The following is a 14220-nucleotide window of genomic DNA, read 5'->3' as shown; positions in this document are numbered from 1 at the left end:
ATTTGTGACGCTAATTTATTACATTTTTTGCTTAAAAAAAAAGAAAAACATGGTCACAATTTATTTAGTGTATTAACTACTATGTACTTACATAACGAAATTGCTAGGTGCACACTTATTGTGTTCATGTTGAATTTCAAAACAATTGTACTGCTATTGAGGTGGAAGGGACAGATTAGGAACGGGTTTAGTGATATGTTTAGGCTTAAGGGTGGGTTAAGGGGTAAGGGAAGGGTCAACAGTGTATAGATTATTATATAGAGAAAATAACAACTGTCATTTCAAGGTATTTTTTTCTATAATATAACCAAAATGTGTTCTCTAATCTCCTTTGGACCTTGCTCCAGAATCGTGAGATTAACGGACATAACCAAAACACTTCTCTTAGACTTAGAATACAGCATTTGTGGTTTAATTTAAGAAAATAAGGAGAGCAATTCAAGCGATGGACAATTTTATACTGTGTTTCTCTTGCCTTATTGCAGACAAATATACTACATGTTTTAAGGTCTTCTCCCACTCTTTGTTCTCAGGGATGTTACCAAAATCTTTCTCCCACACATTTCTAAAAGTCGAAACATTGAAACCAGCATATTTGAGAAATAAAGGATAAACTGGAGAAATCACTTTTCTTAACTTGCTTTCTTGATTAATAAATCAACCATTTGAGATTTTGACAATTTAGGGGAAGAACTGTGAAAAATAAATCTGTAAAATAATGGAAAAAGTACTGCAGCTCATTACCTGGACATTGTCCATTAATTTTAGGAACATTTCCATTAACCATAACATAGAACGTGATGAAGTCCGAAATTCTAAATATAGGTTAAACACCTGTAAAAAATAAATACGGAAAATTCTGTTAAATTAATACAGTACATTGTGCTCTATTTTTACGGGGGGGTTTTTATAGAGCGTAGGGATCTTGATTAGTATAAAATGCTGTTTTGGGATGTTTTGGAATTTATCTTGCAGCTGTAGCTGAAAGGACAGCAGCGTGTCACCATTAAACAAGTGAAGATTCAATTTGATTTCCTATTGCATTATACTGTCCTGAACCCCTGGAAGAAACCATTGATTCCTTATGAGAGGCGTCAGTAAAACTGGGGAGCTGTTGTTACCCAAAAATTTACAAATATCTCGCCACACCTTAAATGTACACAGAAGAAAAGGAAGGCTGAACAGGAAATAAGGCAAGGTAAAAAATGAATCAATATGTGTAGTTGAGTGTCCTGACAGCACTTTAGAAGGATTCTAGCATAGCAAGACCAGTTATAGAAGCGAATATTAGGGAGGGCAAGACCACCAGCATTGATTGGTGGAGATTTTCAGCCTTTTTTTTATGCCAGATAAACCTTGAGAAATGTTTTTTCCAGATCACTAATCATATTCCTGCCAATGTAAAGTGGAGTCATTTGGAAAGGGTAATCTGGGAAATAATTTTTCAGTGGTGAAACAAGTTGCTTGTAGGCTACTATCACAAAAACAGAACCTATTATGTAAATTTCTGAGACCAAATTAATCCTGTTGTCAAACACCAACCACTTTTTTAAACGGCTGATAAAAGGTTTTTTTTTTCAGTCAGTCATGCCTATTCTGGAAACAAAGTAGCAGCTGAAAATGAAACAGTTACAAAACGAATCCAGTTGATCCCGTTTCTAAGTCTCCTTGGTTACGATGCTGCTGCAGCCTTAGCGCCAGGGACCGAAGCTGAGTGATCTCACATCTGATTGGCTCATTTCTACCTCTGCTCGTCTCCCATTGGTCGCTTTTACAAATACGCTTGGCTCATTGCATAGAGAGCCCCCCCTTTTTACTAGAATCTAAACACCGTTTTTAAAAAAGGTTGGATAATTTTGTACATGGGTTTGCGTGTGTGATATCTGTGGGAAAGCGGTTTCAGGATATTTTGTAGTGGATTGTTTCTACCCGTTGATGAATTAAAGGGAAAGGTAAGAGGGGAATCTTGCTGCTGGATTATGTATTGTGTGATGCTCGCGAGGACGGGAATCTGTTGACATTTTTTTCACATTCGGCGCCATTTTCAGACATTCCATTCACGCGCACCTGCTCACGCACTATGATTCTCAATATCAAAGCATTTTGATCGACAGCTGTCAAAAAAGCTACAAACGCTTTAAAGTTATAGTCGTTTGACGAGCGCTCTGATTTATTGTATTGTGTCGGTGCACTGTTGGTGGGCTGTACGTATCTCACATATGTTTAGGGCACCCATGGCAAATGTTTTCATTTTTTTTGCTCTTTTATTTAGTATACAACAATTTATGTCACGAAAAGGGTTCGTTTCTGTGTAGTTTGTGTCCCTACGGTCGTGTCGTGTCGTGAGAAATTGTCCCGTTAGCCTGTATCAGAAAAGCGCATGTGTTCTTCATGCAGATAGGCTATATTTACTGTAAACAAGGTTATATTGCTATGTCAATGTTTAATACTAAAGCTCGTTGTGCTTAATGTGGTTGAAAGTCGTTTTGATAGGGGTAACGTTCAGATAATTATCATCTAACCTCAAATTATAAGGCGCTCAAGTTACCTTTGTTCTCCTACTCTTTCTTTCTTTCTTTCTTTCTTTCTTTCTTTCTTTCTTTCTTTCTTTCTTTCTTTCTTTCTTTCTTTCTTTCTTTCTTTCTTTCTTTCTTAACCTAAACGTGCTTCAAATAGCCTAGTAACATCTAAATAAACTTGTTTCATTGATTGAGTCAGCAATAGCCTATCATTTAATGACAGAATAAACCTGGCTGCATTACACCAACAAAATTCATGTGTCAGATCAGATTTGGCACAGTTTCACTTTATACAGTGCGAAAAGGAAAGATCCTTTTACTGTCCTTTTGCATCATCAGTCTGTGTGAGAACTGCAAAGCTGATATTATGATATTTAAAGGCCCTTTGGATCTGCCATAACAGTCTAGAAGTCAACAAATCACATGCTGTGAGTTCTGGAGACTTTGCATTGCCTTTCAAACCCAGAGGCCTTGTTATTGTAATAGCTACCTTCACTTTATTGTTTCTGAGGCTTTAGCCTCTGTGCCCATTCAGAAATGTTATGCAATCAAACCCCATTTATAAATTGATGTGCTGTAAGCCTTCCCATGTATTTGTATGGGGGGAGAAAATGACAGAGATGTGTAATAAAAAGCGCCTTTTCCTTTTGATTGAACAATGTTCTCTCTGATGTGATTTTCTAAACGCGCATGTTCTTTGCATGGTCTTTGTTATTGTTCTGCCATGCAGCAAAAGCACTCAGGAATATCTGTGTGATTGTGAAGTAGACACAGTTATGGTTTCTTAAGGTCTTACCGGACGTTTGTGTGTTCTTGATGGCCCAACAACTTCTGCATGATGCAATTCAGCCGAGATGGAAGTTTAACACACCAACAGGGTTCATCAGGGTGTGTGTTTGTTTGTAGATGCTGCCTTGTTATGCTGAATTAGAAATTCTTAGTAGAATTATAAGTTCTTGTGTGTGTGTTCATGAGTCCAAGCGCGGCTGTAGTGTTAATAGCTGAAGTGTTATTGTTTGGGGCCCTGGGTGTTATGCTATATAAAAGTATAGTTTAATATGGTTTTGTAATGCTCTCTGTTTCTCATTGATCTGGGCTGCGTTTCCCAAAAGTATATGCCACCAATCTCTACGATGAACTTAGCTCACAATGCCTTTGAGAAGCCCAGCCCTGCTTCATACAATTTTTCCTGTCTTTCTGATCTTCCATTGTGTCTTTCTGCTTCTGTATGTCTGTTTTATTCTCACTGTGTCGAGCGACCGCCCCCATTCGTTTTGTGTCCATGGAGATCAGGTGCTCTGTGGCGGCCTGTGCGACCATGTGGTCATTGATTGGTTTGATTGTTCCGAGTTCATCCTCCTGAGCCCCAGTGTGTGTGCGCGTTTAGGGCCTCCTGTAAAGCCACTTGCCTTTCGGTGGTCCCAAGAGGAACCTCTCAATCTTGTTAATTTGGTCACATTTGGTCAGTCTATCTGCAGTTTGCTGGAAATTGGCTTCTTAATTTGGTTTATCCAATCTTTGTCTCACTGGAAGCTTGTGTGTTGGCACCAATTGGAATTACGAAAACAACTAATGTTTTACTTTTAAGAAAATGTGAGTGGTGCTTAGTGCTTACTTACAAAACTCAAAATGCTAGGTTGTTCTTGATGGTTGTGAGGGTGTTGCTAGGTTGTTGTTAAAAATGTCCGTGCAGGCGTGGCCGTTGTAACTTGATTGTGTCTCATCCGCTTCCATTTATTTTAGCTGTACAAAAACTGTCCGTTATGCTGTTTCATATTGCAAACTTTTAGTTGTTATATTATTTTAATTTAAAATGGCAATCATAAACATTGGAATTTGGAAAATTGGAATTTCTTCCAATTATCTGCCTATAGCGGCAAATGAATCATATTCGGAAGTGCCTATTCAATCACAGAAAATAGCGTACTTCCGTGTTGCTATAAGGTGAATACATAACACAAGAGTAATCAAACATTTGATTGATCCCATATTGCAAAGAAAAAAAAAAACATATATGAAAAGTTTTTTTTTTGTTGTTGTTCAAAATATGCAAAAATTCATTTTCAATACACTAAAATAGATTTTCTGTTTCCTTTTTTCATATATTTCTAAACATATTTAAATATTTATAAAACATAAATATATTTACATTGTCCAAAATGTATTTATATATATTTTGCATTTACCTAAAATGTATTTTACAATGGAAAATAATTTTTTTGTCCATTGAGATACATTTTGTAGTATATTTGAATTTTTTTTATATTTTAAATATTTCCTTAAGGTGCGCTGTTTATTATTAGCATATTTGAAATGTATTTGGTAGAAAAAAAATACTGTATGGGAATAAATACAGCTCTTTAGGGCCCTATCATACACCTGGCGCAATGCGACCCCAGGCGCGATGGTAGTTTCAGCCCAACGCAGTTATCATTTTCATGTCCAGCGCCACATTGTTTAAATAACAAATGGACTCACACCCATCTGTTCGGCCATGGGCGTGCTGGTCTGAAAACGAGGTGTGTTCAGGCGCATTGTTGGCGCGTTGCTATTTTTGAGGCAACTGAAAATGACTGTGCAGTAATTTTTTGTTATTTAAATGGCGCTTTAGTAATATGCGCCTATAGACGGGTGCACAACGCGTGTATACACTCTGCTTATTACAAACACAGGGACGAGCAGCAGCACACAAACATTTTTAAATTAAAAAAAGGATTCCTCTCCGGAGAAGCGTTCAGTCTTTCCGCTCGCAAATTCCGCCATGTAAATAGTGAATCCACCATGGTGCAAGCACAACTGGCTTTTAAAAGGAATGGGAGATGAGAGTTTATTTCATGTTACACCCAAAACACACCCATGACTCATTAAGAGACTTGGTACAACACTTTTGGACCATGCACCTGGTGTGCGGACTGTTTTCTCCGTTGAAGTGGATTCGGACACGCCCTGAGTACACCTGCGCCATGCATACTAAATTCGTACTAAAGCACTTATGTGACATTTTAAAAAGACAAATCATTTATTTTGTTAGACTGAGACTTTTAAAATGTATGTAAGCATATTCAGGAAGTCCGCCTGCTAATAGCTTAACTTGCAGTCTCAGAAACGGCAGGAAAAAAATATACACACATTTTAAACGGGCAAAAAATGATATACCGTCACCTCTAATTTATGTGTCTGTAGCACATGTAAATCAGTTTTGCTCAGTCTAGAGTTTTCTGGGTCATTCACAGCTGGCTCCTGTCCTTGAGCCCAGGGCGAGCAGAAACCCGGTGTCTAAAGATGGAGACCAACAAGAACAACTGACAGTGAGATCCAGATGCTTGCTCCCCCTACATTAGTACATCTATAGAGAGAGAGAGAGAGAGAGAGCGCGTTTCTCTCTAATCCCGCACAGGACCCCGATTAATTTTAAAGCCGCTTTCCAGTCTTAAGCTCACTTTCTGCATCCAGTTACAAAAGCGCACAGCACTTAGGCTTTCTACTACACTGTTTACTCTGTCTTCCCATTGTTTACTGTCACCGTAGCCCCAAAGTGCCTCTGTTAGTGTGGCATCAGTGGTAGGTATGAAATGAATGAAGGTAAGCAGAAGGGAAGGAGCAATTATGAGACGATGCACCCAGAGAAAGGCATTTTTGTATCTGATCAAGAGACAACATTGTGTGCATATGTATTTTAAACGAATAGTTAAAAAAAAATATATATACTCAGTTCACCCTCAAGGAAGAAGTCAGCCTCAGTTAATTCAGACATTTCTAAACCTTTATTGCCTTTTCTTCTGTGGAACACAAAATCAGATGTTTTGCAGAATGTTCACATTGCTTTTTTTCTTCCATACAAAGTGGATGTGGGCTGGAGCTGTGAAGCTCAAAAAAAAAAAAAAAAAAAAAAACGTATTCACAATATTCCAATTCATCTGAAGTCACAATAGCTTTGTATATACACACAGTATATACCGTTACTGTGATATGAAACTACTCATGTCTGTATTTTTGCTTTTGGTCACAACTAACCTCTGAGGTGAAAGTGGCAGTTTTGTGCCACTGCAGGTGTGAATGTATTTGTGTGTGTGTGTGTGTGTATAAATCTGTCACTGTCAGCATTAGAGGTGTGTACGTCAGGGACTATTTTTCGTTCAGCGGAAGGAAGGCTTTTACCTCATGAAAGTTGCGTTGACACATATTTTTGGGCTTTAATATTTGTATTGTGTTGTAATCGTTTTATAAAAGCAATAAGGAATTGAGGCTAGTGCTGTATCATGAATAAGTCACGGCTGAAAGGGTTGCACTAACAACGCCCTTCAGCCGTGACTTATTCACGAAATCAGCACAGCCTCTCGTACCTTATTGCTTACATATACATTTTTCTAATTATGCTAAATTATTTTGTCAGCTAGAAATGACGCTTGAGTACAGTACACATAATATACTTGTTTAAATTCTTGAAAGATGTGGAAGCCTTTGTTATTTAACCTGTAATAAATATGTCATAAACACATGTTTAAGTTAAGCTTAAAAGCTCTGTCATAGCATACATTTAGGAACACACACAGTTATCTAATGGCAGTTAAGTGTTGTGGTTTTAATGTTTTTTTGTTGTGTTTTAAGACATATTCCTTGTGTCTTTACCTTAAGCTCATGTCAGGGCTCTAAAGTACTAAAATGCACACTTGTATGTGTGTTAAAGATCAGGCCGACAGTGTGCATATTCACAGATTTACACATTTATTTCCACAAGCAAAAACTTGATGGCTCATTCCATAATGGCCAAGCTTATACTTTGGCGGTGCAATTATGCTCAAATTTCTGCCATTGTCTCAGCTAAAGTTTTGAAACACAATGTGTAACAACAAGACCAGGGTGAGAGAATGAGTACGTGCTTGCAAAGCAATCGATTGTAAATCATGTTTTGCCATATCTAAAAATGTACTTCATCCCCTTAATGTAAAATCTACACATTTTCACTTTTTACAGTTTGCTATTTTACTTAAGTATATTTTTATCAACATGTTTTATAAGTGTTAAGGACCGGTCATACTCCATTCGCTCCATTGACTTCCTTGAACCTTCCTATGTTGAATTTGTTTTTTTAAAAGGCACCGCAGAGCGGGACTCGTGTCTGAATTTTTTTTGTATCTTTAGAAATAAAAATAAATATACTTGATAATTCTTTGATATTCTTTCCATCTAAAAAAAAATACTAGGTTTTAAAAAGTATGAGGGTTCTGACAACCTGAAAAGTAGGTTGTTGAAGTATGAAGTTATAATATCTTCATGCAGATATAAATTTACAAACGTATACACTATAGTTTTCTTTTGTGAAATATGATTGCAATTTAAAATAACTGCTTTCCATTTAAATATATTTTGAAATGTATTTCTTTATTTCTGTGATGGCAAGGCTGAATTTTCAGCTCCTGTCTTCAGTGTCACATGATCCTTCAGAAATCATTATAATATGCTGATTTGCTGCTCAAGAAACATTTATTTTTGTTATTATTCTTTAATGAATACAACTTTCATAAGAACAACATTTATTTGACAGAAATCTTAACGTCTTTACTGTCACTTTTGGTCAATTTAATGTGCCATTGCTAAATAAAGATATTAATTAAATATTAAATAAAGATATTATATTACAACATTTCTATAAAGACACTTACTGCTGTAGTATGAATAATAAAACAAACACTTAAACCGCAAGCATAGGTAAGGCTATACACGTTTGATAGAAATATATGATAAAAATGATCATTAAAAATAATATCGTCACATTCACTTGAAATTATCCTGTGATTTAAGACGTGCAATCTCAATTTAAATGTTGAATATCCACACAGGCCTATAGCACACAATTTTTTTAAAACTTCTCTTTTAATATAACAGTGAGAGTGATATCCTTTGAAATTCAGTTGCCTGTTTTGACGTTGCTGTTGCCTGTTTCATCAAACTTTAGCTTCCAGTGAAGCTTCAAGATGGACTTTTCCGACTTGAATCAAACCACATCATGAGATGCATTTCATTTGCATTCAATGATCGCTAATCAGTGACCATTAGTGCTTGGACCCGATGATTGCTGCTAGCGGCTGTATTTTGTTTTTAATTATAGTAGAGATGTAGTATAAATTATATATTATAGATTGAGTATACATGATTGAATGCTTTCGTGCTTTGGTGTTGCTATCCCTCACAATTCTTATACCACCCCCTTGCCACCCATAAATAATTTTCTAGATGCGACTCTGCCCCTGCAAGCCGGGCCATTAGGCTATAGATAGAACTATTTGAAAATCTGGAATCTGAGGGTGCAAAAAAAATCTAAATATTGAGAAAATCGCCTTTAAATTTGTCCTAATGAAGTCCTTAGCAATGCAGATTACTACTAATAATAATTTTTTTGATATATTTACAGTAGTATCTTCATGGAACATCATCTTTACTTAACATTTATCTTTACATCATCTTTACTTAACATACATCTTTACTTAATATCCTAATGATTTTTGGCATAAAAGAAAAATGGTTAATTTTGACCCATACAATGTATTGTTGGCTATTGTCACAAAATACCTGTGCGACTTATGACAGTTTTTTTGGTCCAGGGTCACATTTGGCAGTTTTTAGATGATTGGCATTGATCGAAACCTGTAACTGTGTTTACTGGAGTACTGTAACGTAATGTGATTGCTATTGAATATATATATATATATATATACATATATATATATATATATATATATATATATATATATATATATATATATATATATATATATATATATATATATATATATATATATATATATATATATATATATATATATATACATATATATATATACATATATATATATATATATATATATATATATATATATATATATATATATATACATATATATATATATATATATACATATATATATATATATATACATATATATATATATATATATACATATATATATATATACATACATATATATATATATACATATATATATATATATACATATATATATATATATACATATATATATATATATATATATATATATATATATATATATATATATATATATATATATATATATATATATATATATATATATATATATATATATATATATATATATATATATATATCGTCCAAAGGTTGAAGAATATTTAAGTATATTTTATTTGACCTGTATAGCCCAACCCTTTACTCTTCCAGAAAAGAGCTGGAGTACTGTAAAGATAAATGTATGAAGATAAACAGTCATGATGTGTCAAATGAAATCTGATCTTTGGTGTTTGTGAGAGTGATGATGATGAGGATTGCTTTGAGTCAATAAGTGTGTGTATTCCTCTATAGAGGTTGTCGGTCAGGTCAGAGGCGATGGGTCTCGCATATGTCCACTTTTCACGGTCTCTGAGAGGCCAAAACACCCCACACACCATCTGTCACCACTGCACCATCTGATTTGTGTGTGTGTGAAAGATAAGGAATATGGCTGCAGCCACGCTTGTTTCCTTCTGCACCTTGGTATAGAAACATTTTTCACTTAGAAATTTAACAAATAATTACAAACAAACTGCAAGTAGCACATTGAAGTAAATATTTAATTTTAAACAGTATTGTTTTCTAAAACGTACTCTAATGATCTTTATTTACAACTTTGAAAAATATTTTTTACAGTGTGGGATCTGATCTGAGTGAAGTGAACTGTAATACATTGTAAGTGTTGCAGCGAGATATAATTGAATGAGTGTGTGTGTGTTTATCTGCACTTGATGCATAAGAGGATGATGGCGTGAGTGTGTGTGCGTGTGTGTGTGTGTGTGAGCCTGTGTGTTTAGATGAAGTGTAAAGGGATGATGTTGTGCGTGGGCAGGCCTGTGTTGATTCTGATGATGATGTTGTGATTTGTGTGGATAATTTAGAAAGCTGTAATTAGATAAAGTTGTGTGTGTCCAATAGCAATAATGGGATAGAAGTGTGTTTTGGTTCACAGTGCGCTCATTTGTGTATTTTTAAAAGAGATAAGTGATGTTATTTGCATAAGAGAACTGTGTGGTGTATTGATGGATGGCAGATGCGGCAGGAAGATGGATAAGTGTGTGAAAGTATGTCTGTGCGTGTACATTATGGGTAAAAATGTCCCAATTTATTTGTCCCCATGAAGAAAAACTTATGTTATACAGAATTATGCTTTTTGAAAATTGAAAAGTCCTCTGTTTGGGTTGTTTTTTGGTTTAGGGTTAGGGGATGGAACATACAATTTGTACAGTATAAATATAATGTCTATGGAAAGTCCCCAGAAAACATGAAAACCCAACGTGTGTTTTTGTGTGTGTGTGTGTGTGTGTGTGTGAGGGGGAGGGAATGTTAAAGAATGGATTAGTGTCAGTGCAGTGGTGTTAGTGGCCAGAGGATCCAAACAAAAGAGCTACAGAGAGAGAGTTTGTATATTTATATAGTATTTTTAACATGAATTATTTTATCAAATATTTATTTAAATGTATTATTATTATTATTATTATTATTATTATTATATTTTATTATAATAAAATGCATAATAAATAATTATTCTTGACCAATTACTGTTTATTTTTTTATTTTCTTTATTTTATATCTACTTTTTATTTCTGTTTATTTTCTTATTTTTTTAGTATTACTATACTAGAATGTATTTATTTATTACAGAGAAAGAGTTTTTACAATCATTTTTATTTACTTATTAAATGTTAATTTAAATAAGTTTATATTTTATTATTAAATATTAACATATTTAAATTAACGTTTAAGTAGCTAAATAAAAATGAGTAAATATACTCCACTGTACAAACTCTTTCTCTGTAATGAATAAATAGTAAAACATTAATAACATGTATTTGTTATTTATTTAATTCATTCATTCTTCATTAATATATTTTATGTATTATTATATAGCACATTATGTCTAGTGGTGATACCTTACCTTATTTAAAATTTGGCTTTTCTTTTCCAGATTTTTGATTCGTTTTTTGTTGTTGTTGTTATTTTATTTTGTTGTTGTTTTGCCATTCACTGACGCCCTGATAAAGCATTGGTGTCTGATGTTCAGAGAGGGTGCAGGACTTCAGCGTGTCTAATGTGTCTCTGTCTCAGTTCAGCGTGTTTGTTTCTGTCATTGTTGTCTCAGTAAATCTATGCCGTCACACCCCTGGCCCCTCCTTCGTCCACCCCGCACATTAATAGCGGCCGTATAAAAGCATTGTAACACAAATGCATGTAGACAGGCCTCATATTGGCGGTGAACAGGATATTAGTGGTGTGACAGTGCCTGTAGAAAGGATGACGTTGATTTGGGGGAGATATTGGATTGCCTGCAGGAAAAAGAGCTGTGTGTTTGTTTTCTGTTATGTCACTGGAAGCTTCCAGACATCCACACACCCTGCTCACCTGTTCATTCAGGCCAGGTAAATGAGATGGGTTCTGGAGAATTATACCTCTTTGCACAGCTGAATTCAAGACAGTTCTAGGTCGTAAAATTGGCTCTGCAGTGCACCTGCTGTTCTCAAATCAGGAACTGACGCAAAACAAAACTAGATCACTCCCATCATTATCAAGTTATTCACACTGCAAGCGCCCAATGTGGAGCGTTGCAACAATTCAGCTGATAGAGACATTTAAGTTACACACAGGATGCAACTGAAATCTCAATTTTCCTTACTACATAGCAGGGCCATAACCATAGACATTGTCGAGGACAAGTCCCCTCTAATAATTAGAAATGGCCCAATTGTACACCCCAATATTTTAGATTCTTGCACTGGACTGCTGCACTCCATTATATAGCGTTGCAAAAAGGTTTAAAATGAAAAATTGTAGTCTGGTCTGCCTCGGAGGTCTAACAGCGATCATCTATGTCAACATATTTGAGATGGCCAATCAAATCAAAGTAGAGCATGAATTCCAGTGCGAACCGTTAGTTTAACGTTGAAAGAGAGTGAGGTAAGAAGCAAAACATTTAATACATGGCACCTTTTTTTGCTATGGAAATGTTAAACGATCGACGGTAACAAACTACTCGACTTTTTTCTCGAATATGGCCATTTTGAATTGAAAATATGCATTTATGTGATTCATGGAATTCCTAACTGAGTGTGAAGAGACAAGAAACGTTTCACATTTTCGACCTATTAGGCATACAAATAAAAGTACATATGTGCATATTAATGCAAATTAAATAATAATACAAATAGTTCAAAATGATTATTTCCCAACTAGAATTAGACCTAGAATTTCCTTCACTGTTTCTATCGGCTTTATAAAAAATTGGTCCCCCCAATGTTCAAGACGTGGTTACAGCCTTGCTATGTAGTAGGTGAAAAATCCATAAAATAGTAGGCGAATAGTACCCGGATGACCTACTACTTCTGGTGAGATTCTGAAATGGACAAAGGATACTTTACTATCCCATGAGGCCACAGGAGAGGATTTGTGAATGACAGTAAAGCGAGGCACATAGTGCTATAGGTCACATCGCAATGTCGACTTGATGAATGTTGTACGTACAGAGTACATTCACTCATTCATACTATAGAAGATACTTTTTAACGGTTGCAAATTACTTAGTTAACTCTTTCCCCATCATTTATGAGAAAACACTTCGCCGGCATTGACTGAAATTTACGGCTTTCTGTGTTTTCACCGTTATATGGTAGGGGGCGCTATTACACATCTTATACAAGTGTACAGAATCTCCGGATCTCCGGACACATGTGAAAAAGAAACCGAAACAAGCGATATCATATAAGCATATGCATAAAGTAGCGCGATCATCAACATTAAACAGCATATAAATCAAAATGTCCTAATGTTACTGAGTGAAATGTCGAGGATCTATAGGACTGTGCAAGATTTGGGGGTGTTGATGGACTCGATCTACTCCATCTATGTTTTGATCATCGTTCTGAATCCGATCCGGACGTAGTGCGATATTCTCAGCTTTCTGCTCAAAATGTTGCTTTTTTATGAAACTGACCCACATTCAGTGTTGATAAAAAAAGAATGCATGAAGCTAGAATAAAACGGGTTGTTTGATATAAAAGCAGAGGGTCTGTTCTTTCTTGTTCTTTGTTTCTTTTGATGTTCAGATATGTATACAACAAAATATTCTGGGGGCCATGAAACTTGTGAAAATGATAAAAAATGCAGGCGCTGGCTGTTAAAAGAAGTACCTACCTACTTTTTTTTTTACCCTGATTATCTACCCTGTTCTTCTGAAATAAAATTATTTTATTGAAGTCACATTAATTTACATAACACTTTATACAATACAGATTAATTAAAAGCAGCATCACATTAATAAATAATAAGAAAATTACAGTGTTAATGTTGTCAAATTCATAAATTCATAAATTAAATTCATTTTCAGCTGTAAAGCAGCCCTACAGATTTTTGTTGTTGTTATGATACAGCTAAATTTAGTTCTGTGTTTCAGTTCAATTCAATAACTGTCAATGTTGCAAAGTTCATCAATCATGATATGTTCAATTCAGCTATACGCAGCTCTACAGAAGACAATCGTGTCATCTATTCAGGTCAAGTCAGTTCAATGTTCATTCAATTCCGTTCAATAAATGTCGATGTTTCAAAGTAAGTGTCATTGCAGCTCAAATCAGTTCAAATTTTGTTCTCACCCGATAGTGTCAGTGTAGTTAAATTGATAAT

The 14220-nt window shown here is 34.9% G+C and overlaps 1 protein-coding gene across 1 annotated transcript in view; it reads left to right on the top strand.

The window, feature by feature from the left end:
• Positions 1 to 1829: 1829 nt before the first annotated feature.
• Positions 1830 to 14220, top strand: part of epb41a (erythrocyte membrane protein band 4.1a) — an 89081-nt gene continuing 76690 nt past the window's right edge. The window contains exon 1 of the mRNA XM_079828650.1: positions 1830 to 1952. The gene's annotated coding sequence lies outside the window, so the exon portion shown is untranslated. The remainder of the gene's footprint in view (positions 1953 to 14220) is intronic.

Source organism: Gobio gobio (assembly GCF_949357685.1).
Source record: "Gobio gobio genome assembly, chromosome: 11".
Taxonomy (NCBI): domain Eukaryota; kingdom Metazoa; phylum Chordata; class Actinopteri; order Cypriniformes; family Gobionidae; genus Gobio; species Gobio gobio.
The sequence above is the reverse complement of the archived record's forward strand: the minus strand, read 5'-3'. Positions and strand labels throughout refer to the sequence as shown.